General features: G+C 34.2%; 1 long non-coding RNA gene across 1 annotated transcript in view; it reads right to left on the bottom strand.

The window, feature by feature from the left end:
• Positions 1-1896: 1896 nt before the first annotated feature.
• The window catches only part of LOC105466624 (uncharacterized), a 49700-nt gene continuing 25045 nt past the window's right edge, over positions 1897-26551 (bottom strand). The window contains exon 3 of the long non-coding RNA XR_978330.2: positions 1897-2076. This is a non-coding gene — a long non-coding RNA (uncharacterized lncRNA). The remainder of the gene's footprint in view (positions 2077-26551) is intronic.

Below are 26551 nucleotides of genomic sequence, written 5' to 3'. Positions count from 1 at the left end.
GTGTTTTATGTAGCATATTTAATCCATTTATATTTATTGGTATTGCTGGTATCTCACTTTTTCTCTTTATTTTCTCTTTGATCTACCTCTTCTGTGTTCTTTTTATTCCATTTTTGATTTAATTAATTTTGTCTTATTAATTTTTTACTATGCTTCTACCTTTTACTATAGAGATTAAAGCATGTATTTTGATGTATTATGGAGTTTAAAACAAATGAATATTTTGACCCTTCTCACAATACTGTTAGCATCTTTAAAACTGTTAAGCTCTATCAACTCCCCACCCACCTCTTGCATTTCATGAACATGTATATCAATGTACATATTTTGGCCATCTAGGAAACTGTAATAATTGTTTATTAAAATGAATAGTAATTTATATACAGTTACTCTTTTCAGTGCTTTTTATTTCTTTTTACATTTTTACATTTCTTTGTGGAATCATTTTCTTTCTAATTGAAACACATATTTTAGTTTTATCCTTTTAATATATTCCTGCTGGCAACAAATACTGTCAAACTTTTCTGAAAATATTTTTATTTTCTTTTATTTATTCCTTGAATCTTTATTTTTCTTGGAGAACCTTTGTTTCCCCTTCATTTTTGAAAAGAATTAAAAAGTACAGTGAGTTCTCATTTATTCTGAGGGGACTTATTTTCTTCCTACAGGACACCTACCTAGTCAACTACCTTTTTAATTTCAGTGATAATTTGCTCATTTGAGGTATTATGTGGCACCCAATAATTAAGTAGTGAAAATAAAATAGCAACAAAATGAGGTAAAAAAGGTTTAAAAATTGAAGTGTTTTCCTAAACTTGTAGACAACGGTATCATCTTTACAAACATTTTGAGTCATTTTTTTCTTTCAGTTTACTGACAGTTAAATACCATAGTTCCCTCCATTGTAAGTATCATATCCTTATATATATTTATTGATTGAAGGGGTATTTCTGATGCTGTATGGTAATAAATTACATCTGTTTTTGTGATCATGTCCACTTTATATGTTCATAAAAGTTACAGACACTCTTGCCATAAATACATTTAAATATCAAATGTTATACATACACAGAAAATTGTGTATACAATTGCAGTGAGTTTACACATCTAACTAAATTATACTTAATAAAAAAAGAGCTTGGGTCAGGCACAGTGGCTCACGCCTGTAATCCCAGCACTTTGGGAAGGCCAGGGCGGGCAGATCACCTGAGGTCAGGAGTTTGAGAACAGCCTCAACATGGAGAAAACATGTCTCTACTAAAAATACAAAATCAGCCAGGTGTGGTGGTGCATGCCTGTAATTCCAGCTACTCAGGAGGTTGAGGCAGGAGAATTGCATGATCCTGGGAGGCGGAGGTTGCAGTGAGCCGATATCACGTCCATTGCACTCCAGCCTGAGCAATAAGAGTGAAACTCCATCTCAAGAAAAAAAAAAAAAGAAAGAAAAAGTAGAGCTTGGACAATGATTAAACTTTAACTACCAATTATTCAACTACTCATTGTTCTGTAGCACACTTACTCAAATAAGCTAAAACAGAGCATAATAATTTAATAGATACTTCTAATTTTTTTCTTTTAGGAATAATTGCTACATATTTTCTCTATATAATTACAGAAGTAATTATTGTTTTGTTACTTTACATATTTTCAACATTTATGGAAAATATTAATATTGACATGATAGAAAAGTTACCTTTTATTGCATTATTTTAAAAATTAAATTATTTTATCTATTTTGGGGCATAAAATTTATAGATGACTAAAAATGTTGCATGTTTAAAAAGAGACAAAGGTAATTGAGTAAGTGGAAAGTGAAAACACAAATCCATTAGACATATAGTGAATAAACATCTCATAGTTTATACATCAACAGAAATTACAATTGTGCTGCTTTTCTGTTAGATGGGGACAGATTTATATGGCATACTTGCTACCTTTTCACCTAATATTTTCTTTGATCAATATTCATCATTTAATAGAATACTTTACCTGAATCTTCACTTTATGATACTGTCCTTTTACCAAGTTATTAGCACTTTGGAAGAATGGTGTTGTTAATTTTGCTTTCTGAATCTCCTACAATTAGAGAACATAGAAGAACTCTTTTTACAGGTTAATCTACCAAAATGTTATCTAGGTAAGATCAGTTATGAAATGAGGACTATACATTCATGAATTCAAATCCAATGAATATCCCACCATATTTCTACCATGATTCTTAGCAATAATAACATAAGGACTTCATTAAAACACATAAAAAGACAAATGAAAAAACAAACCAAAAAACCCCAACACCATCAAAAGGAGGTTGGTTAATTTTGATAGGTTCAAACAGCCTTTGCACACAATTTTCCCATATAAAAAAGTCCAAAGTCTGTAAGACTTGCAAAGTCCGTGATTGCTTCTCTGGTTTCATTGTCATTAACGCCTTCCCTTCCACCATCTGCACTAACATTTTACTCTGTAGTTATTAGTTGTTTTTAGGTTTCAAAAGTTTAATGTTTGTTCTCTCTTTCTATTGGTTTTCCCAATATTACTCTTCTCTTACCCATAAAGTAGCAATAAACTCACTGTATTTTGTGTTTTTCATTTTCTTCATAACTCCTACAAACTACATACTGAGTGAAGGAGAAACCATGTCGCTTTTGCTTGTCATTGTAGCTCCAATGTTCGGAACAGTAATGAGTACATGTTTGTTGAATAAATAGCATAAACATACTGCTAGTGAGTCAGATATTTCCAATCTAGAGCATTAATATAGCTATGTAAATAAGTTTCCCTGATTAATTTCAGTGCCTTTATATTAGAAACTACAACGATTCTGCTAGAGAGAAAAAAATATTACTTGTACTAAAACACATATTTTCATAGAAATTCTCTAGGATCCTCTCTCAGAAAAACATCTACTGAACATTGGATGCTATTTTCCATTAATGCTATTTTAGGAATGATAGACTAAAAAATTTCTAGAGTAAGAGAACATATTATTATATGTAGTAGCCTCTACATTATTTAAGTGTTTGATACAACCAATAGAACTATTTGAATATCATGTTTAAGAGGGTTTAAATGTCTATTAATATAACGTTCTAATGCTAAAGGCTAAGAAGATCTGGTTGCTAAACCAACTGAGAGCAGTATTATCTTGAAATATATATCAGTTTTATAGCAACATAAGGTTAGACTGTAGCTATGATAACTTTATCTCTAGTGATCCACTGAGGGCAGTGTAGGGGTTTTATGATGATATCTTCATTCTGTCAATCACGCCATTTTAATCTTAGATCTTGGGATATTTGTTAACAAGATTTCTTTACAATTGGAATCATACTTTAAGATTCTGTTGTGACAAATATCTTAACTATAAATATTCGTAGAACAGTAGTCTTGTAATCTAATGTGGTTTGGTACCCGAAGTCTTCTAAATAACTTAATTTTTTATGTAACCATAGTATTCATATAACAACTCTGTACTACAGTAATAGCCTTTTTAAAATATTCAAAATATTTCATGCCTGTAGAGGCAACAAATAAAATATATTCAAATTAATATCCTGTTGTGATCATTGTAATGAACAAACAAATTTTGCTTCATGACTCAGGTTCATCATTCTGCTTAGTGATTTTACTTTTCTCTAGAGTATGGGTAAGTGCTGTGAACTCAGCATAATCTCAGGTTTATTCATTCCTAAATAAATTCTACCTACCGCCATGATTTAATTAATAAGCCACCATTTTTATTGTGTGTGTGTGTGGGGGGGTGTGTGGGTGTGGGTGTATGTCTGGGGGAACTGCCTTTTCTAAAGACATTCTTTCACTCTAACAAAACTGTGGTCTCCATATATAAATACACCATCAGTGGTATTCTGAAGAAAGACTAGAGCAGTATAGTCAAAATACAATGCAGAATACATTGAAGTGTCCAAAGAATAAGGCAGGTGGGGCATCTTTATGAAACTATTACCAATCAGAAGATGAGCAGAGTGGAGTCTGTGTCAGAGAGGTAGTCCTGAAACAGGGCTTTGAATGTTGTGGTTAAGAAAATAACACGTACCTCAACATTTCAAAATCAGGTTTACATAAGCTACTAAATATTCACCAGGGACAGTTTATTCTTAAACCATAAAGCTAGGCCAAGTATAGTTCATAAAACTGCTATGGGGAAATTCTCATTTGTGTCTACAATGTGTTCTGAGAAACCTTACTGTAGAGCAGATTGTTATAAACATTTTATATTTTCTCATAGGAACAATGTTATAATTTGATGTTATATGGTAGACCAAGCATTTAATAAATCATAGACATGATTGAAAATGTGTCCGAAAGTAACATACAACTACAAATTTGTGCAATAATTTTAAATGATAAAATTATGCTCGGTGTTCTATTCAATGAGCATAAATGTACCATATACTCTGATAATTCACAGTCCCCCAGTGAATCATAAAATGAAAGCAGAATATATAAAAATACAATTCTGCTGCATTATCACTTGACCTATCATAAGATTAATTTAATTTTCCTCTATTATTTTGTATATTCCTTTCTCTAGGGACCTCCTCATTCTATTACTACACCCCCATACACAATTGAAATAGTTCCTATATTCAACGTAAATTTCAATACTCAAATCCATCCCACTAACAGTATAATTAAATGTTGAAACTGAGATGCATCTCAGACCAAAGTGTGGAAAAGATCAGATGGCTATTTGGAAACCCTATTTCTAAATGGTAGAGGGTATGCCTGAGTTACTATTGACATACATCTGTATGCAGGTTTTGTTTGTTTTTGTTTTGTTGTATTTTTGGAAGTCAATTGTATAAAGGAAAAAAAATACTCTTTGAATACTTAAAAAACACATGAAAGAATCTCCTTAATTCTTTCTATCTGTTATGTTCAAAGAGGTGTCATTGCAGATACTGTGCAAATGTATTTATTCCAGGCCTTAAGTGTATTTCTTTAAAATTTTGGTCAATATGCTCTTATTGTTTTTTAGCTGTTCTTATCTATAGTATCTTCAGTATTTTCTGACATCAGCTATTCCCAGTCTCTTATATCTTTTTTAATCTCACTGAGGCAATTTGGCTAATAAGCATGTTCAAATTTCACCTGTGTCCCAATGTAAACACACACACACACCAAAAAACTAAAAAAAAAAAAAAAAAAAATTTAAGAACTGTTACCTTTTCCCAGACATCAGTTTGTGTGTTTAAAACAAACCCTCAAAGGATGACTGTACATGCTGCCTCTACCTCTGCTTCCCGTTCTCATGAGAGTGAAGCTTCATCCCCTCTGCTTTCTGGCTTTCTCAAATGTTTTTTTAAAGTAAATAGTTGACAAAGTCAATCAGCCTTTGCCATTCCTCCACTTTTTCTCCTCTGGAACTTGTAACACTGTCAACACTTCTTGGAAATTCTGTAATCTCTCACAACCCGCTCTTGTACTCCTCCTGCTTTTACTGCTGTCTTCTCAGCTTTATCTTACTCCCTAACACAGTTATTGCTCTAATATTCTGAGCTTGTTTATCTTTTTCAGCACAGTTACCCTTACCAATCTAATCTATGCACCGTGTTTTTCATTTCTTCACAGAGAAAGTTTCCCAATTGTCCATCCATGTGCTGACTTCTCCAGGACTCATGTTCTGTAACACCCGCTGGGAATTCCGAGCTGGTTATTTCCCCAGAAGTTTCTGTCCTAGATAAGCTACTTGCTTCCTTCCCGTTTTATCAGTCTCAAACCTAACTGCTCTCTAAAACTCAGGTGCGATATCAACCGGGCTATGAAACACTCCAGTCTCAATAAATGCTCCTTCACTTGTGCTATTTTGTACCTACATTTCGAATATATCACATCTATTTTTACATTTGTTTACCAAATGTGTTTGTATCACTACAACAGTATTTTCAAATTTACCAAAGGAAAATAAACAATTCCAAAACAGCAAAGTTATTAAATAGTCAGTTAGAAACTAATTCGGGAATATTCATATATATGTGTGTTAAAAGTTAGACTTATTTCCAGGATTTTTTTTTTATCAGTATTTGTGAAAATGCTAATAGCATTAAAATACAGTGACCTTAAAAGCTAACAAAGTGACAAACTTGGCTTCCTTTTTAGAAGTAGGTATACTGTCTCCAAAGGGTTTACTACAGATACTTGGTCTATATATTTAGTGCTGAATTATATGATTCTAAACATTAAAATGTAAGCAGCACATTTAACATAAAAAGAAAACTAGTTCTAGATGAGATACATATGTTTCACAGAGATTCTCAGTTATTAATGTTGCTACAAAATTTCCATTTCAATAGCACCACAAGAATCCAGGTATGTGTAAGATAGTCTCCATTAAGAATCAGTAGCAAGGCCGGGCGTGGTGGCTCAAGCCTGTAATCCCAGCACTTTGGGAGGCCGAGGCGGGCGGATCACGAGGTCAGGAGATCGAGACCATCCTGGCTAACACAATGAAACCCCGTCTCCACTAAAAATACAAAAAAAACTAGCCGGGCGTGGTGGCGGCGCCTGTAGTCCCAGCTACTCGGGAGGCTGAGGCAGGAGAATGGCGGGAACCCGGGAGGCGGAGCTTGCAGTGAGCCGAGATCGCGCCACTCACTCCAGCCTGGGCGACAGAGCGAGACTCCGCCTCAAAAAAAAAAAAAAAAAAAAAAAGAATCAGTAGCAATCTTATGTTGCAAAATATGGGGTGTCTTCAGTTCTTAATATGTTAATTTTTATCTTAATTCTGTGATACCACTTCAGTATGGAGAAAACTGAAAAAATACACATCATGTTCACTGCTGATTAAAAGCTTTTATTTACATTTTTACCTGATTTTTCATTCCAACCTAATATGCTAATTCATTAAGTAAACTTGATATATTGCAAATTATTATGAGTAGCCCAGACGGAATCTTCATGTGAATTCAAAATAAAGGCATCCTATCTCAATATGCTTTGCTTCCAATTGTAATACTGATTTTGTTGGAACATACATGTCATTGGTATCTATCAAATTATTGTTGCAACCAACATATAAATACATTATATTTGTGAATGAATAGCACCTCCTTAAACTGTGGCCTGCTTGTATAATACATGACCCCCACAGCAATGTGCGCTGTGTGTACAGGCCCTGGACTGTGCTACATTTTGTAGATTAAATGCCCCTGAGCTTCAGTTTCTGAATTTCTTAAAAGAGAATGGCACCTGTCTCATGGAGTTTCTGTAAGCATATGGAGAAGTATTACAACATTAAGTATAAAATCATTATTCAATAAATCTGCTTCTGTGTCTGTGTGTTATTTTTTAACCTATACTTAGGAACTCTCTGAAGATTCACTTAAGAATGTTGTCCTAATGCTCTAGGCCTGGGGTTAGTACATTTCTTTGCAGAAAGTACCACATAGTAAATACATTAGGCTTTGCAGGCCGTATGTTCTCTGTTACGATACTCAACCATTGTATTATAAAAGAAGCTGTGGATAAGACAACATGCAAATGAATGATCATGAGTGTGTTCTAATAAAATTTAATTGACACACACAAAAATAGTGTGTCTGATTTGGTCCACAGGTTATAGTTACTGACTTGTCATCCCAGCCCGTACTGTCTCATTTCTTCCTTAATACCTAGAGGCGTTATATTAGTCTAATTTCAATTTTTAGGCCTTGATTCAGAAAAAAGTTTCAAAGTAAGGAACATTAATTTTCTCTTAAAGCTCAGTTTGTGTCTAGTTTGGCTGAAGTTAGAGAAAGTTTATTTGCTGAAGGCCTCCTTTTCTTAACTGTATGTATCTCTAAAGTTTTTTATTTTCCTTTTCTCTTGTCTAAACTGATGTTTTTCTTCCCTTCTTTTGGGAAGAAAATACTTTTTTTTTTTTTCTATTGACATTCATTATTTAGGCATTCCATTTTTTCACTTTTTTCTCATTTTTATAAATATATTTGTATAAATCTAAGCAACTTTATTTTCTACAGTTATATACTTTTTTTAATTAAATAAACTCCTCAAGGCAGCCTTTCTCATATTCTGGGGTGCCCAGCATCTCTGTCGTAGCTTTTGTGGCCTTTCAAAATTCCTATATTCTGATAGTCTGTCTCCTTATAAATTTTTGCTCAGATGAAATTATCAACCCTATTAATGGTCAGAGCTATTGTTCTACAAGCCACCATTAACTCTAGTTCGAGGCCTGAAGCAATCTGTGAAAGAAGGTGTTGGAACAATGCAGGTGTTCTACCATATATCACAGAAAAGCTAATTTAGCTTTCATAATGAAAACAAGTATCAGTGTCTTGAAGTTTCCCAGCCCTGGGCAGGGATGGGTATTGAACTCCATCAATGTGAAAATAAAAGTTATTTTGCTATTTTTAATAGTGTCTATTACTCAAAGAGTATTTACTGCTTCTTATTCTTCCTTCAATACTGGTTTATTTCTTTATTTCAGTCTTATTCTTAGTATAGAGAATCTAATGTATTTTTTAAAAAAGAAAAGTCAAACCAATAATCTTCAAAGATATATGAAACTACTATATGCCAAGCAGTGTGGCATCAAGTACAATCTATTTTAAAAGTTAAGAGGAAACATAATGAAAGATTTGAATGTACCCACCTACACTGTATTATTGATTACACTAACCCAAAGTACACACTATGTTGTTAGTTAACTATTACAACTTTGTTTTAAAAGAAAAATAGGCAATATATGAAATAAGAATTTAAGTAAAATTCAAAGCAGGGTATTCTTTTATTAGAATTTCCACCAATACACTCAAAGGAATTCAAAGACTCACGGCCACAAAACAAGTTTGCATTAATTATCACGGTGTGATATCAGCATTTTTTGTATATACATGCCCACTTATGATAGGATTATGATCTAGTAAACCCAAGCTAAGTTGAAAATAACAAGAGTTGAAAATTCATTTAATACACCTAGTATACCAAACACCACATTTTAGCCTAGACTCCTTAAACAGGAGATTTTCCTTGTCCTCTTTGCAGCCCTTCCAACAGGGCAGTCTCACTTACTCAGCCTGCAGCTCTCAAGCCCTCAGAGGAGGGTGAGTGCACAGGTGAGTGTGTGCAGGAACCAGGGCAGCTGCTTTTGGGAGCTGGCAGTAGCAAAACTCTGTGGGGGGCCCAACAGCAGCTTCTGAGGGGGAGTTTCCTGCGACCCCCGAAGTCAGAGAGGGTGTGTGTTATAGTGCTCTTTTAACTTTGCCATCCACAGATGGCTTAAGTGTTAAACAGCTCAGTGGGCCCTCTGCCTTTTCACAAGGGCAGAGGGTCAGTTTGGCAGTTTTTAGTGTCTGCACCTGTGTCATCTGAGCTCTTGTTCCGCATTCAGGAAAAATCAGTTCATATGAATGAATTGAAGGGTGGTGAATACGGAGGACTTTATTGCTGATGAAAGTGGCTCTCAGCGGGAAGGGGAGCTAGAAGGGAGGTGGAGCGGGAAGGTGATCTTCCCCTGGAGTCTGGCCATCCAGGCCATACTCCTCTCCGAAGCAATGCCGTTAAGCTGTCCCTCTGAAGTAAAGTTGCTTCTCTCCAACATCAATCCATGGTCTCTGATGTCCAGCTGCTTCTCCTCTTCTCCCCTCCTCTGCTCTCTGACAGTTGGGTCAGGTTTCTTTTTTCTTTCTTTTTTTTTTTTTTTTTTGAGATGGAATGTTGCTCTGTCGTCCAGGCTGGGGTGCAGTGGTGTGGTCTCGGCTCACTGCAACCTCTGGCTCCTGGGTTCAAGCAATTCTCCTGCCTTAGCCTCCTGAGTGACTGGGATTACAGGCCTGCACCACTACACCTGGCTATTATTTTTGTATTTTTAGTAGAGATGGGGTTTCACCATGTTGGCCAAGCTGTCTTTAACTCCTGACCTCAAGTGATCCGCCCGCCTCAGCCTCCCAAAGTGCTGGGATTACAGGTGTGAGCCACTGCACCTGGCTCCTGGGTCAGGGTTTTTATGGGTATAGGTTGAGGGGAAGGGCAGTCCATGGGGTAGTTTTGGAAAAGCCAACATTTTAGCAGGAAAATGTATGTTCTCGCTCTGAGCCACAGGTTGAAGCTTGAGGATAGGGCTCTGCCAGGGACCCCGTGCTTTTCTGCCTAGAATTTCTCTGCCTCCTTTCCCCATCATGACCATAAACATGCTGAGAACACTTACTTTAGTCTACACCTGGGAAACGTCATCTAACACAAAACTATTTTATAACAAAATGTTGAATATCTATCTCGTGTAATTTATTGAAAACTATACTGAAAATGAAAAACAGAATGGTTGTATGAGTACTCAAAATACAGTTTCTACTGAATATGGATCATTTTTGTACCATCTTAAAGTCAAAAACTATTAACCTGAGGACCATCTGTATGGATTAAGATATACATAACCTTGGTTTAGAATCATTTTCATGCTATACTACTCCACTCTTACTTTTTGTTTTCTCTGAGTGGGTATCATTCCAGACCATGCCACAGTCCTGCTCAGCTCAGTGTTTCCTCCTTTCATGGATTTCACTCAATTATAGCAAACATTTGTTCCCATATTTGTAAAAAGTACAGCTATTTGATTAATTCCCAGGTAAATAAAAAATACAAAATACATGAAAAAGAAAAACAGGAATTGAAAAGAGTACCTGGAAAAATTCTAAGTTACCTGCAATTGCTATCTAAATAGAGATAAAATAGAGATAAAAATATAATCAATTTTATTTTATTTTTATATGAACTTTTCTGAAATGAATATTAATCTTAGAAAACATCACAATCTTTTATCATAAAAATTTCTTTCAGCTCTGAGTCTATAAATATCAACTAAATGCATGGAAGTACAGCAGTTTCTAGAAGGAGCTCACAAATGGTGATCCTATTCAGGAAGTTTCGGGTCTTCCCAGGTTCTAGCAGGAAATATTTAGCTGTTGTTACTGTGCCTAGAACTAGTTGAGGACAGTCTGAAACTCAGGCACTTGACTGCAAGAAACTTCTGGCAGCTCTTTCCACAAAGACATTTTATCTTTGGCTTTGGAATTAATTGTTAGAGGGTGATGACAATAGGGATGCAAAAGTAAAGTCACTTTCACTTTCAGGGACTAACTAAAGTTCTGTCACCAAAGAATAAAAAGTTACCCATTTTGCTTATAACCGAAATAATATAACCACATTCAATGTATGTATTCATTGTAGAGGTAAATTATTAGGCACCCAATATGTCTCGGGCATTGTTTAGGCAGTTGAGATACGTCAGTTAAAAAGAAAAAAAAAATGCATAAGAAACCCTTTATTGAAGGCTACACAATCCAAACAAGTTGAGGATTAAATGTTACTTTGCACAATCTTTCCTCATACTGTCCACCTGCTCTATTTCACTAAAGAACAATCAGAATCTCTTGCTTAACTTATCTACTTTCATGTTTTGGGAATAACTCAATTTTTCAGCAATGCAGAGGTCATTGACAAAAACATTTTGACTATGTAATTTATTATCTGTGATGAAATCAAATGCATACATTCACAAAATTGTTGTTCTCATCTCATGAATTTTCAGATTAACTTTTGGGTTTCTTTACTGTTACTGCATATATATTTTCTCTTAGATTTCTATCTATACTAACAAGAAGATTAACTTTTAATTTTCAGAGAAAAACTCTCTATATATTCTCTATAAATATTTTCAAGAGCTCCATTTACCATTAATATGTTGTACTTAATAGCCTAGCCTGGTTATTGAATATATGTGTAATTTTACTGATTAGAATTGCTTTAGGTCAGCAGTTCTTCTTTTCTGAAAGTGCATCAGAGGATTTCTAATTGATGGATTCCAAAATTTGTTTTATATTCCTGCAGAATTTTGCCAACACAGTGAATGGAGCAAAGGGCTGAAACAGCCATAGCTCCATGAAGCTCAGATGACACTTCTGCAAAATGAGCTTCAATTCAGTTACATTTACGAGTAAGAATTAGTTTTCTGGCCTTTGGCTCTAGATGATGGACTCTTATAATTAGACTTTAAAGTTCTGCATGTGATTAAATCTGCAATCCTTTGATTCCCCTCATCAAAGCACATTGTACAAGTTTTTGAACCTCTCTCTATTTGCCTTCAAGCTTTTGTGCTTTTCTCCTTATGTAATCTCAAAACAGTTTAATAGGACATCTATTCTGAGTCCTATAAATATAAATACCTTTGGGAGTTTTTTAAGAAATAAATTAGATAAAAATTAGTATGATGACTACTCTTCTCTCCTTTTTTTAAAATGGGTTAACATACTTTGAAAAACTTTTAAGGTTTATAGAATAGGTATAGAAGAGGAAAAGTTTAGAGAAATCTTACACTGTAAGAGGGAGCTCATTTGGCATCAAAAGATAAAAGCACATAGTCCTGCCAAAATTAGAAAGGGACAGAGCCAATAAAGTAAAATATCTTTTCGTTATGTATAGCCCCTGGCATATTATACTTGCTCAGGAGATGTTCATTTAGTTATAATTATAGTTATATTATAATTATAGATAATTATATAATGATTATATAATTTATTATGATAATGAAAATGCCTCAGAGCTGGTGAACAAGTAATCACTGGGATTCAGATCTTCTTGGAGGTGCCTCCATTTCTATCAAGTCCCTTTATTTTTATGTAATATAAATTATGCAAGAATATGTGCTTAATAAAAGTAAAGGCAAGTCAAATGAAAGGAAAATTTCACATTATATTCTTTGACTATATATATATATATATGTCTTTAAAATTTTATTTTGGTAAGAGAAAACATACCATTTCAACCATTTTTAAGTGTTCTTCTTTGTCTATTGTAACAATTTTTGACTTGAAATCTATTTATGTTTTTGAAATAAATGTAGGCGCCCCTGCTGTCTTTTGGGTATTTGCATGAAATGTCTTTTACCATCCTTTCGCTTTCAACATAGGGTTTTTCTTAGACCTAATGTGAACCTCTCCTATAAGCATGTAGTTGGAGCCTGCTTTTTTATCCATAATAATTCTGTGTGTGTGGTTTATTTATCAATCAGTGGACACTTGGTTTTATTCTACCTTTGGCTACTGTGAATAATGCGACTATGAACATGAGTGTACAAATATCTGTTTGAGTCACTGCCTTCAATCCTTTTAAATTTATACCCAAAAGTGGAATTTCTAGCTAATATGGTAATTTTATTTTCAATGTTTTGAGAAACCACCATACTATTTTCTACAGTGGCTGCATCATTTTACATTCCTACCTGTGGTAGTACACAGAGGTTCTGATTTCTTTACATTAATGCCAACACTTGCTATTTTCCTTTTTTAATAGCTATCCTAATGGGTGTGAAGCTGTATCTCAGTGTTGTTTTGATTACACATTGCTGATGATTAGTAATGTTATTTGTTGGATGTACTGTGGTTCATAGTACTCTCTTATAATCCTTTTTATTTCTGTAAAATCGATATTTTCATTTGTAATTATAGTTGTCTTCTCTTTTTTATTGTTAGTAAACCTAACAATTTTTCAAATGTATTTTTTTTTCCAGAAAACCAACTCTTAGTTTCATAGATTTTCTGTATTGTTTTTCTGCTATTTTCCTATCTCTGGAAATTACCATAAAAGGAATCTTTATTTCCTTCATTATGCTACCTTTACAGTTAATTTCTCTTCTTTTTCTAGTTCCTTCAGGTATAAAGTTAGGTTTTAAATTTAGATCTTTCTCCTTTTATTTTTATTTATTTATTTAAAATTATTTAAGTTTTGGGATACATGTGCAGAATGTGCAGGTTACATAGGTATACACATGCCATGGTGGTTTGCTGCACCCATCATCCTGCCATCTACATTAGGTATTTCTCCCCCACCCCACTGACAGGCCCTGGTGTGTGATGTTCCCCTCCCTGTGTCCATGTGTTCTTATGTTCAACTCCCACTTATGAGTGAAAACATGCAGTGTTTGGTTTTCTGTTCCTGTGTTAGTTTGCTGAGAATTATGGTTTCAAGCTTCATCCATATCCCTGAAAAGCACATGAACTCATCCTTTTTTATGGATGCATAGTATTCCATGGTATATATGTGCCACATTTTCTTTATCCAGTCTATCATTGATGGACATTTGGGTTGGTTCCAAGTCTTTGCTATTGTGAAGAGTGCTGCAATAAACATGTGCGTGCATGTATCTTTATAAATCATTTGTAGTAGAATGATTTATAATCCTTTGGGTATATACGCAGTAATGGTATTGCTGGGTCAAATGGTATTTCTGGTTCTAGATCCTTGAGGAATCACCACACTGTCTTCCACAATAGTTGAACTAATTTACACTCCTACCAACAGTGTAAAAGCATTCCTGTTTCTTCACATCCTCTCAAGCATCTGTTGTTTCCTGACTTCTTAATAATCGCCATTTTAAGTGGCATGAGATGGTATCTCATAGTGGTTTTGATTTGCATTTCTCTAATGATCAGTGATGATGAGGTGTTTTTTATATGTTTGTTGGCCACGTAAATGTCTTCTTTTGAGAAGTGTATGTTCACATCCTTTGCCCACTTTTTGATTGGGGTGTTTGTTTTTTCTTTTAGATTTGTTTAAGTTCCTTGTAGATTCTGGATATTAGCCTTTTGTCAGATGGATAGATTTCTAAAATTTTCTCCCATTCTGTAGGTTGCCTGTTTACTCTGATGATAGTTTCTTTTGCTGTACAGAAGTTCTTTAGTTTAATTAGATCCCATTTGTCAATTTTGGCTTTTGTTACCATTGCTTTTGGTGTTTTAATTATGAAGTCTTTGCCTATGCCTGTGTCCTGAATGGTATTGCCTAGGTTTTCTTCTGGGGTTTTTATGGTTTAGGTCTTATGTTTAAGTCTTCAATCTATATTGAGTTAATTTTTGTATAAGGTGTAAGAAAGGGGTCCGGTTTTAGTTTTCTGCATATGGCTAGTCAGTTTTCCCATCACCATTTATTAAATAGGGGATGCCTTCCCCATTGCTTGTTTTTGTCAGGTTTGTCAAAGATCACATAGTTGTAGATGAGTGGTGTTATTTCTGAGGCCTCTGGTCTGTTCCATTGGTCTATTTATCTGTTTTGGTTCCAGTACCATTCTGTTTTGGTTACTGTAGTCTTGTAGTATAGTTTGAAGTCAGGTAGCATGATGCCTCCAGCTTTGTTCTTTTTTGCTTAGGATTTTCTTGGCTAGACAAGCTCCTTTTTGCTTCCATGTGAAATTTAAAGTAGTTTCTTCTAATTCTGTGAAGTAATAGACACAACAAAAATGATAAAGGGGATATCACCACTGATCCCAAAGAAATACAAACTACCATCAGAGAATAATATAAACACCTCTATGCAAATAACCCAGAAAATCTAGAAGAAATGGATAAATTTCTGGACACACACACCCTCTCAAGACTAAATCAGGAAGAAGCCTAATCCCTGAATATACCAATAACAAGTTCTGAAATTGAGACAGTAATTAATAGCCTACCAACCAAAAAAATCCCAGGACCAGATGGATTCACAGACAAATTCTACCAGAGGTATGAAGAAGAGCTCGTACCATTACTTCTGTAACTGTTCCAAACACTAGAAACAGAGGGACTCCTCCCTAACTCATTTTATGAGGCCAGCATCATCCTGATACCAAAACCTGGCAGAGACAACAAAAAAAGAAAATTTCAGGCCAATTTCTCTGATGAACATCGATGTGAAAATCCTCAATAAAATACTGCCAAACTGAATCTAGCAGCACATCAAAAAGTTTATACAGCATGATCAAGTTGGCTTCATTCCTGTGATGCAAGGCTGGTTTGACATACGCAAATCAATAAATGTAATTCATCACATAAACAGAACCAATGACAAAAACTACATGATTATCTCGATAGATGCAGAAGGCCTTCAATAAAATTCAACACCCCTTCATGCTAAAAACTCTCAATAAAATTGATATTGATAGAACGTATCTCAAAATAATAAGAGCTATTTATGACAAACTCACAGCCAGTATCATACTGAATGGGCAAAGCAGGAAGTATTCCCTTTGAAAATCGGCACAAGACAAGGATACCCTCTCTCACCACTCCTATTCAACATAGTATTGGAAGTTCTGGCCAGGGTAATCAGGCAAGAGAAAGAAATAAAGGGTATTCAAATAGGAAGAGAGGAAGTCAAATTGTTTCTGTTTTCAGATGACATGATTGCATACTTAGAAAACCCCATCGGCTCAGCCCTGAATCTCCTTAAGCTGATAAGCAACTTCAGTAAAATCTCAGGATACAAAGCCAACGTGCAAAAGTCATAAACATTCCTATAAACCAATATTAGACAAGCAGAGAGCCAAATCGTGAGTGAACTCCCATTCACAATTGCTACACAGAGAATAAAATACCTAGGAATACAACTTACAAGGGATGTGAAGGACCTTTTCAAGGAGAACTACAAACCACTGCTCAAGGAAATAAGAGAGGACACAAACAAATGGAAAAACATTCCATGCTCATGCATAGGAAGAATCAATATAGTGAAGATGGCCATACTGCCAAAAGTAATTTATGGATTCAATGCTATCTCCACCTTTCTTCTTTTTAAACACAAGGATTTTACAATTATAAAATCCTGTTATCACTGCTTTCACTAAAATCCCATAAATTTTGATATGTTTTAATTTTCATTTATTTCAAGATACTTTTATACATTCTAGTTTTTCCCATAATTTTTTCTTTGACCCATTAAGACGGGCATGTTTGATTTTAATATATTTGTGGATTTTCCCATTTTCATTCTGCTTTGATTTCTATGTCATTACATTGATTAGAAAAGATACTTTGTATAATTTCAATCTTTTAAAATTTATTGAAAGATTTTTGTGGCCTAATATATGATGTATCCCGGAAAATGTTTCATGTGTGCTTAAGGAAAATGTGTGTGTTTCTGTTGCTGGGTGCAGTGTTCTGTATATGTCTATTAGGTCCAAATGATCTATAGTGTTCACGTTCACTGTTTTCTTACTGATCTTCTGTTAAGTTTTTCATCCATTATTGAATATGGCGATTGAAGTATCCCACTATTATTACAGATATTTATTTCTCCTTTGAATTCTGTCAAAATTTGTTTTTAATATTTAGGGAGCTCTGATGTTTGGTTCATATATGTTGGTGATTATTGTACCTTTTATGAATTCACATTTTTATCATTATTAATTGTCCTTCTTTGGCTAGTATAACAATTTTTGACTTAAAATCTTTTTTTTTTTTTACTTTTTTGGAAATTAAGTGTAGGTGCCCCTGTTCTCTTTTGGGTATTTGCATGAAATATATTTTACCATCCTTTCACTTTCAACATAGGTTTGTTCTTAGACCTAATGTGAACCTGTTGTATAGGTATGTAGTTGGATCCTGCTTTTTTATCCATTCTGCCAATATATGTCTTCTGAGTTTAGATTTTAATCCATTTACATTTACATAATTGCTGATAGGAAAAAAGTTACTATTGCAATTTTATTTGTTTTTGTTATGTCTTACAGCTTCTTCGTACCTTCATTTTCATTCTTATTGTCTTCCTTTTTGCTTATTTTTTTAATGACAGGTTTTTATTCCCTTCTAATATCCTATTGGGTACATTCTATAGATGTTATATGTGGGGTTACCATGGGGGTTACATATTGCATCACAAAGTTATAGCAAGCTATTTTAAAGTGATACCAGCTTAACTTCAATTACATAGAAAACACTACTTCTTTACCACTCTGCACCCCCCAATTTATGTTACTGATGTCACAAATTGCATCTATATAAAATGCATGCTCCTTAACATAGATTTATACTTACTTTTGTGTTTCTTTCTCTTAAAACTGCAGTATTATTATGTGTGTGGTTGAAAAGAATGTATTCTGATGCTATTGGACGGAATGTTTTATGTAGTCTATTTGGTCTAAAGTATATTTAAAATCCAATGTTTTCCTACTGACTTTCATTTGGACGATCTATCCATTGTTGAATGTGAGGTATTAACATTACCTATAATTATTATATTGCTATTTTTTCTCCCTTTAGATATGTTAATGTGTGTGTGTGTGTGTGTGTGTATATATATATATATATATGCTTTGATGTTGGCTGAATATATATTTATAATAGTTATATCTTGTGATAAATTGACCATTTATCATTATATAATGACCTACTTTGTCTGTTGTGATAGTTTTTAATTTTAAGTATTTTGTCCAATGTAAGTGTAGCTACTCCTGCTTTCTTTTGGTTATCATGTTTTTCATCCCTTTACTCGCAGCTTATTTGTATCCTTAAAATGGAGGTGACTCTCTTATAGGCAGCATATGGTTGGATTTTATTTTTTGTTGTTTTGCCCCCCTCCCCCATTTAGTCACTCTGTCATTTCATTGAAGAATTTAGTCCATTTAAAACTAATTATTGATAGGTAATCAGTAAAGACTTACTATTGCTATTTTGTTAATTGTGATTTAATGATTCTCTATAATAGTATGCTTTGAATCTTTTTTCCTTATTTTTTATATATTCACCATAGGTTTTTGCTTTGTGGTTACCATGAAGCTTACAAAAAATATCTTAGAGTTATAACAGTTTATTTTGAGCTGACGGCAACTTAACTTAGATCATATATGTGAACTCTACAATTTTACTACTCTCCATTTTATGTTTTTTGATGTCACAATTTTCATTTTGCAGTTTGTATTAACAAATTATTGTAACTATAGTTATTTTAATACTTTTGTATTTTAACTTTTATACCAGTTGTTATAAATCATTCACATGTTACCATTATAATATTATTCTGAATTTGATTATGTACCTTTACCAATGAGCTTTATGCTTTCATATGTCTTTAAGTTACTAATTAGTATTAATTGACCTCATCTCAAAGAACTCCTTTTAGAATTTCCTGAAAGTTACATCTAATGGTGAAGAACTCCTTCTGCTTTTGTTTGTGTGTAAAAGTTTTTATTTCTCCCTCATTGCTGTATGACCACTTAGCTTGGTAAAGTATTCTTGGTTGGGAGGTGCTTTTTTTCCCCCCTCTCTTTCAACATTTTGTATATATTATCTCACTCTGCCCTAGCCTGTGAGGTTTGTGCAGAGAAACCCACTGATAGCCACATGAGAATTACCTTATATGTGATTAGCTTCTTTCCCCTTGCTGCTTTCAAAATTCACTCTTTTTCTTTTCTTTTCTTTTTGACAGTTTGATTATAACATGTTATGATGAAGTCTTCTTTGGGTTGAAACTTATTGGAGATATGTGATCTTCATGCACTTAGGGGTCCATATCCCTCTTCAGATTTGGAATGTTTTCAGTCACTATTTTAAAAGTTTTTAAAAACTTGTTTATTTCCCTCTACTATAATGCTATGGTTAGCTTCTTGACGTCTTATAAATCTCATAGGCTTTTAAAATTTCTTTTCTTTAAATTATTTTTTCCCTTCTGGGTAATTTCAAACAATATTTCTATGAGTTTTCTTATTCTGTTTGATCAAATCTGCTACTTACGCTGTCTATTGTATTTTTTAATTCAGTCATTGCATTCTTCAGTTCCAAAATTTCTGTTGAGTTCTTTTTTAAAAATGTTTTATTAATGTTAAGTTTCTCATTGTGTTCTTGTATTATTTTTCTGATTTCATTAAGTTGTTTATGTCCTGTTGTAGCTCACTGAGTTTCTTTAGAACAATTACTTTGAATTCTTTGTCATCCAATTTATGTATTTCAATTTATTTTGAAATAATAATTCAAAAGACTGAGGATGTCAGTCTTTTTTCTCTTAAGACATCCAAATGATTGGATAAAGTCCACTCACACTATGGAGGGTAGCGTGTTTTACTCAAAATCTAAGGATTTAAATGTTAATTTCATCTAAAAACTACTTTTACAACAATATCAAGACTAATGTTTGAAGAAATATCTGGGTATCATGGCCTGGCCTAGTTGATGCATAAAATTCACCCTCACAAATCTACCCTTTGTCAACTTGACACCCATACATATTTCCCTAAACCATAGTTAATTTCTAAATACGGATAAGAGATAGGACATGCTTATATTTAACATGAAACAATAAAAAATGCACTAACTCTTTATCCAAAAGGTAATGCAAAATTTATGGGTGTTGTTCACTCTCTTCCTTGGTATCCTATAACTGAAATATTATGATGTAATCTTAAAACACTTAAATACTATGATATACTCAATATAACTTATATAATAAGGAGGTAATAGAGAAAGAAAAAATATATCATATGAACACACACAAACGTATCCATAACAAAATAAGAAAAATATCCTTATGACAATTACAGTCCTTGCTTCTGGAACTGGTCACGTTGTTGTAGTTGGTATTCATAACCATTTTCTTCCATTATCCATTCTATATTCCCTTTGCCTTCAGCAAGTACCTCAGCTGATTGTGGTTCTTTATCTAATGAAGTAAAGGGTTATTCCTGAAGGTTCCAAGTCATTAGTAGTCCTGTCTTCATTGGGTTGTTTTGGTTTGCTCTTGGCTTTAATCACAGGACACAGCAATACTAAGAAATATCTCCCATATTCCAGATATATTCTTTCTTATTGCCAATGTGAAATAGTAGTCCAATTTCCCCTTGGTAAGCAGGATCAAAACATTGTAACTCTTTTCTTTTCCTATTGGTTCAGAGACATGAAGATCCAAAGTGGGTGAGTAACAGTCCTAACTTTCAGTTCAATAGTGTAATTGTTGTGTCTTGTTGTGGAAGCTTTTCTCCCTTTGAAGCTAAGACTCTTAGGCCAGCAGAGCAGAAAGTCATGGGAACAGAACGCAAAATTTTTCTAGCGGGTCACTAGGAGTAATAGTGATGCCACAGCCATTTGCACCCCATGATTCCTGGACCTGTGAATCCTGGATATGGGGATGTAAGCTACCACATTTGGCAGCTGATTGAGCTGAGAGAGTTACAAGTATAGAGAATACTCCAAGACATCCTGTTTTAATTCCCAGTGTCAGCATTACTTTGTATCCCCACTGTCAGTACCCTAATTTAGATCTTTATTGCAGTAGGAATAATTTATTACAGTAGTCCCTAAATTATTTACTTCTTCCATCTCACCTTATAATTTCTTAAACATTTATTCTACATGCTGCTATTTTACATATCATTCCTTCTTAAAATTATGCAATCTTCCTGTATTCACAATACAAAGTTTACATATTTTTTTCAAACTTTCAATTACATGAAAAATAACCTCTATTTGCCTTACAGTTCAAAATATGACATTATACAATGCAAATGACAATTACACAAAATAATTTTGGCTAGATAAACACATTAGCTTAAAAAATATAAAGATGAGTTTAAATCTCAAGTTACAAGAAGCACAAGGACACAGTTTGACCTTAACCATCTTTTGTCTTGGCTGTCTCATACAGATCTCTGCTTCTTTCTGAATGTGAACTCTTTCTCACTGATGATAGCTTTCTCCCCATGGGGGTAATATAATTACCAACCACTCCAGAGCCATACACTTCATAGTTTCTGTCACTAGGCAAGAAAAGACTCTTTTTTCAGCTAATAAAATCCTGGAATGCAATCTCACTGTTATGATCTAGAGTCATGTGCCAACAAAAGATTCAGCTCTTGCAAAGACTTCATATTTGAAACAAACAGAAACAGAGAGAAAGCAGGAGATAGGGAAGGTAATATCAAATGAGACTTAAAACACAAACACAATCTTTCAAACGTCTTTTTACTTTTTCTAAACAAAACCTGATTTCTCGAGATTTTCTGAGACATACAAAATGCATTTTAATCTTTGTTAGTGCCGTGTTTCTCAACTTCAATGGCTAGTACATGTTCCCATTCACACATCCAAGCTTTGAATTTCCTATAATATGGGATTCAAGTCTACTACTTCTACAAAATGTTTTAAAAGCAATCCAGACTTCAGGACTTTTAAGTTATTCTGATGATATTTTTTACTATTTAAAAAGTGGTATATACTAATTTGTGTTCCTATTTAAATTTATTCTAATATTCATTTCTCTGATTATATGAAAATATAGCCTCATCAATGTAGTAATCAAAATTTACAATACCTGGTAACTCTAGTGAAGAATGAATTTCCCAACACTAATTTCTTTTGCTGTTACTGAAGTCATAAAAACCAGGCATTCAAATTTTGAGAACTCTTGAACGTCAAATTTATAACTCTAATATGAAGGTGTTAAAGATTTGTATAATTTTTTCCATGAAAAATCAACAATAATTAAAATTGAAGTGATGCCTTTGGAGGATTAATGTGTCAGTGCTTTTTTGATTAGCTAAAAATCAAAGAAACAAGGCAACAAAAGGCAAAAGATGATTTTATTGCAATTCTATTTTCCTATTTTGATTTTATTCAGTGTGATTCTTCTTATTCAAAAAAAGTTTACCTAACCACAGAATTCAAGACATGATTTAGACTTAAATTAACCATTTTATTTTTATTTTAAAAAATTAAAAATATGAGGGGAATAGAGAGATGTAAGTCAAAGGGTACAAAGTTTCAGTTTTTGTCAGATGAATAAATCTAGAGATCTAAGTACAGCATGAGGAGTATAGTTAATAATATACTGTATACTGGAAATTTTCTAAGAGAATAGATTTTAGATGTCCTTCACACAAAAAAGGTAACCATGTGGATATATTAATTGGCTTGACTGTAGTTATCATTTCACTATGTGAATATATATAAAAAATCATGTTTTGTGCATTAAATATATGCAATAAAAAGAAAAAAATTAAATTATTTACCACTTTTATGAAGGCCAAAAAGCTTCTTTTCCCACTATGGTTGCTCTGTATAGTGACAGTTTTTAGTTCATCAGTTATATGTATATGTATAGTTTCAGTTTTGGTTCTTTATAGTGAAGCAAAAATTCAAGTAAATACTTTTGAAGCAAACCGTGTATCTTCTAAATTTTACAATTTTATAACCTATTATTTTTGAATGATTTACTGCTTATAAGAAGCTGCAAACATAATGCAGAGGGTTTTCATGCACATTTCACCCAACTTCCTCCAATGATAATACCTTATGTAACAATAGCACATTGTTAAAAAATGGAAACTTACATGGATGTAATACTGTTAACTGAGGTACAGATTTTATTTGAATTTAACCAGTTTAGATATGCATTTTTATTTTTAGTGCATAGTTCTATGAAATTTTATCACATATGTAGATTTGTGTAACATCACCACAATCAGGATAAAGAACTGTTCCATCACCAGAGTCTTCTTACTGTGTATAATGGCACTTACAGTTTGTGGCATTGTGTGCATCATACTTTATTTGCATCAAACTTGAAGTTTTCATTTCATTATAGAGAAGCAAAGGCTCAAGTAAACAGTTAAGTAACCAACCTTTATATTTTCAGAATAAAAAATACTTATTATGGTCTTACATCTGCATAGGCTTTCTTTTCATTTTAATTTTTTTTTTGTAGAGATAGGGTCTTGCTATGTTTCCTAGGTTGGTCTTGAAATACTAGTCTCACCTTGGCCTCCCAAAGTGTTGGGATTACAGGTGTGAGCCACCAGGTCTGGCTTGCTTAGACTTTCAAAAACATCCAATTTAGTTTTCACAGGAACACACATTGTATTGATTAAGAGATATTTTGGTAACTTATGTAATACCAAAAACAATTTTGCCTGTTATAAGGTTGGGTGGGAAAAGCACAAGTGGGTCTACACAAGCATTCAACTAACTGGTAGGAGCAGAAGACAGAGGCCTAATCCAGAGAGCAGATTGCTGGCTGCAAGCTTTCAATGAGCTGCGAACATCAGCCATCATGTTTTTTTTTTTTTTTTTTTTTTTTTTTTTTTTTTTTTTTTTTTTTGAGACGGAGTATCGCTCTGTCGCCCAGGCTGGAGTGCAGTGGCCAGATCTCAGCTCGCTGCAAGCTCCGCCTCCCGGGTTCACGCCATTCTCCTGCCTCAGCCTCCCGAGTAGCTGGGACCACAGGCGCCGCCACCTCGCCCGGCTAATTTTTTGTGTTTTTAGTAGAGACGGGGTTTCGCCGTGTTAGCCAGGATGGTCTCGATCTCCTGACCTTGTGATCCGCCCGTCTCGGCCTCCCAAAGTGCTGGGATTACAGGCTTGAGCCACCGCGCCCGGCCAGCCATCATGTTTTACAGACAGACCCTGACTACTTGATTGCCTGACGGTCAAGATTAATTCAAAACATGATTGCTCACAACTGAATTAAAGAATTAGAATTGAAGCCAAGAGAAAATTACAAAGGCTCTCAAAGCAAAACTAGAAACCTCAAAATACACAGGATTAGGGCTACAGGGCAAGAACAAGGAACCTAGAGAACACGTGCTCCAGGCATTAATTGCCATTTGAAAAATGGAGGCCTAGAGTTGCAGATCATTTAGTAAATTATGGAATTAAGTTTGCTTTTTAACAGAAAATCTCAGTTTCTTTTTTATGGTGAAATTTGTTATTATTTTTAAAAATATTGCCTAGGGTTTCTGGAAGAAGGTGATTATGTTGATACTTGAAAACAGGATCAGAGTATGTTCAACCTCCAGTTAAACTTCCTGAACAAGGCCCTGGAATATGGCATATGGAGGCAGCTGGCGTCTTCTTACCCACCCTGCTCAGCACCATGTCCTGAATGTCTAGAAAAGACTGTCTTTTGAAATTTGTTTTTTTGATAGGTCTAATGTAGAGTACGTATAATTTTTTTTCTTTTTTTTTTTAGACAGAGTCTTGCTCTGTCACCTGGACTGGATTGCAGTTGCCCTATCTCGGCTCACTGCAACCTCCGTCTCCCAGGTTCAAGCAATTCTCCTGCCTCAGCCTCCCAAGAAGCTGGGACTACAGGTGCCTGCCACCATGCCTGGCTAATTTTTGTATTTTAGTAGAGATGGGGTTTCATCATATTGGCCAGGCTGGAGAATTTTTTAAACATTATTTTCACCAAACTTTTTTCATGCTTTGATCCTGAAGACATTACCTTTTCAGATGGCTTTATACATAGATTTTGCTTTATTTGGAACTTTTAGATCATGGGCTTGGACTATGCTGTTTCAGATTATTGTGCTAACAATGGGTTTATCTTGACCATGCATATAATTTAAAGGAAAAAAAAGGAAGGAACATGTAGATAAGTTGACTATATGTGGCTTTATATTCTAAAAACTTTAGAATATAATTTTGAAAGGAGTTAGAGCTTGAAAGAGCTTGACTAGTGTATAAAATGCTAATGCATGATGCTTTTTTTATGTACAAATTCAACTGAACTTTATTTTAATTTCAAATTTTAAACTTTAGATTCAATGAGTGCACGTGTACGTTGGTATATGGGTATGTTGTGTGATGCTGAGGGGTGGGGTACAATTGATCCTGTCACCCAGGTAGTGAGCATAGTATCCAATATCAACTGAAGAGTAATACAAAACTTGCCAAGTTGTCTAAAGATTTAAAAGATGATAAAACATGGGAAATGGAACCAGATAAGTCTGTTAGAACACAATCATATACAATTCAAAATCAAGCTCTTAGTTGGATACTTCCACAGAAAAGCCAGTGAAGAAATTCCACCATTTTTGAAATGGTAAAGTAGTTCATACCATAAACAATAACACATTATTTTTCCTGAAACAGGTCTGCCAGGAATTATTCTTGAAAGTGGTCTTACTGATTGGGCACAACTATTACACAGATATTGAAACTATGCTACCAACTCCTGTCATAGCAAATATCTTCCTCTAGAAATTAAAACTAATAAACTGAGGAAATAATAGAATGTTGATGAACCTATGAAACTTATAGCAGTGAAAACGAATAAACTAATTACAAACACTACATTGATCAAATGCAATATGCCTTTGAGTATATATGGCAACCAGACAGATTTATCCTCTGAAAGAGTGATAGACTGATTTTTGTGTGACAAGAGCAAGAGAGAAAGGGTGAGGAGGGAGAGAGAAAAGGATAGTCTCGGGGTGATATTGATTTGGGGATAAGAAAATTATTGCTCAGACACATGGACCTGAAAGTAAAAAATGATGTCCAAGTAAAAATATAAATAGAACGAAAGTTACAAAAATAAGAATGAGCTGTTTGAAATCAAGGACAAAGGATGTTTTAATAGCAAGTGTTAGAAATAATTGATTATCTACACTATGTTTATTTATTTATTTACTTTTTGAGACAGAGTCTCCCTCTGTGGCCCAGGCTGGAGTGCAGTGGTGTGATCTCAGCTCACTGCAACCTTCGCCTCCCGGGTTCAAGCGATTCTCCTGCCTCAGCCTCCACAGTTGCTGGGATTACAGGTGTGTGCCACCATGCTGGGCTAAGTTTTGTATTTTTAGTAGAGATGGGGTTTCACCATGTTGGCCAGGCTGGTCTCAAACACCTGACCTCATGATCTGCCCTCTTCCACCTCCCAAAGTGCTGGGATTAAGGGAGTGAGTCACCACACCCAGCCTATCTACACTAATTTTACCAGGCAACTCTTTCAAATGATATTAAGTATAAATAGACAAACTGAGCTTTATGGTTTAAGAAATTAATATGTTGCGAACTTT

This window comes from Macaca nemestrina, chromosome 3 (assembly GCF_043159975.1).
Source record: "Macaca nemestrina isolate mMacNem1 chromosome 3, mMacNem.hap1, whole genome shotgun sequence".
NCBI classification, from domain to species: domain Eukaryota; kingdom Metazoa; phylum Chordata; class Mammalia; order Primates; family Cercopithecidae; genus Macaca; species Macaca nemestrina.
This window is presented reverse-complemented; position numbering and strand designations above follow the sequence as displayed.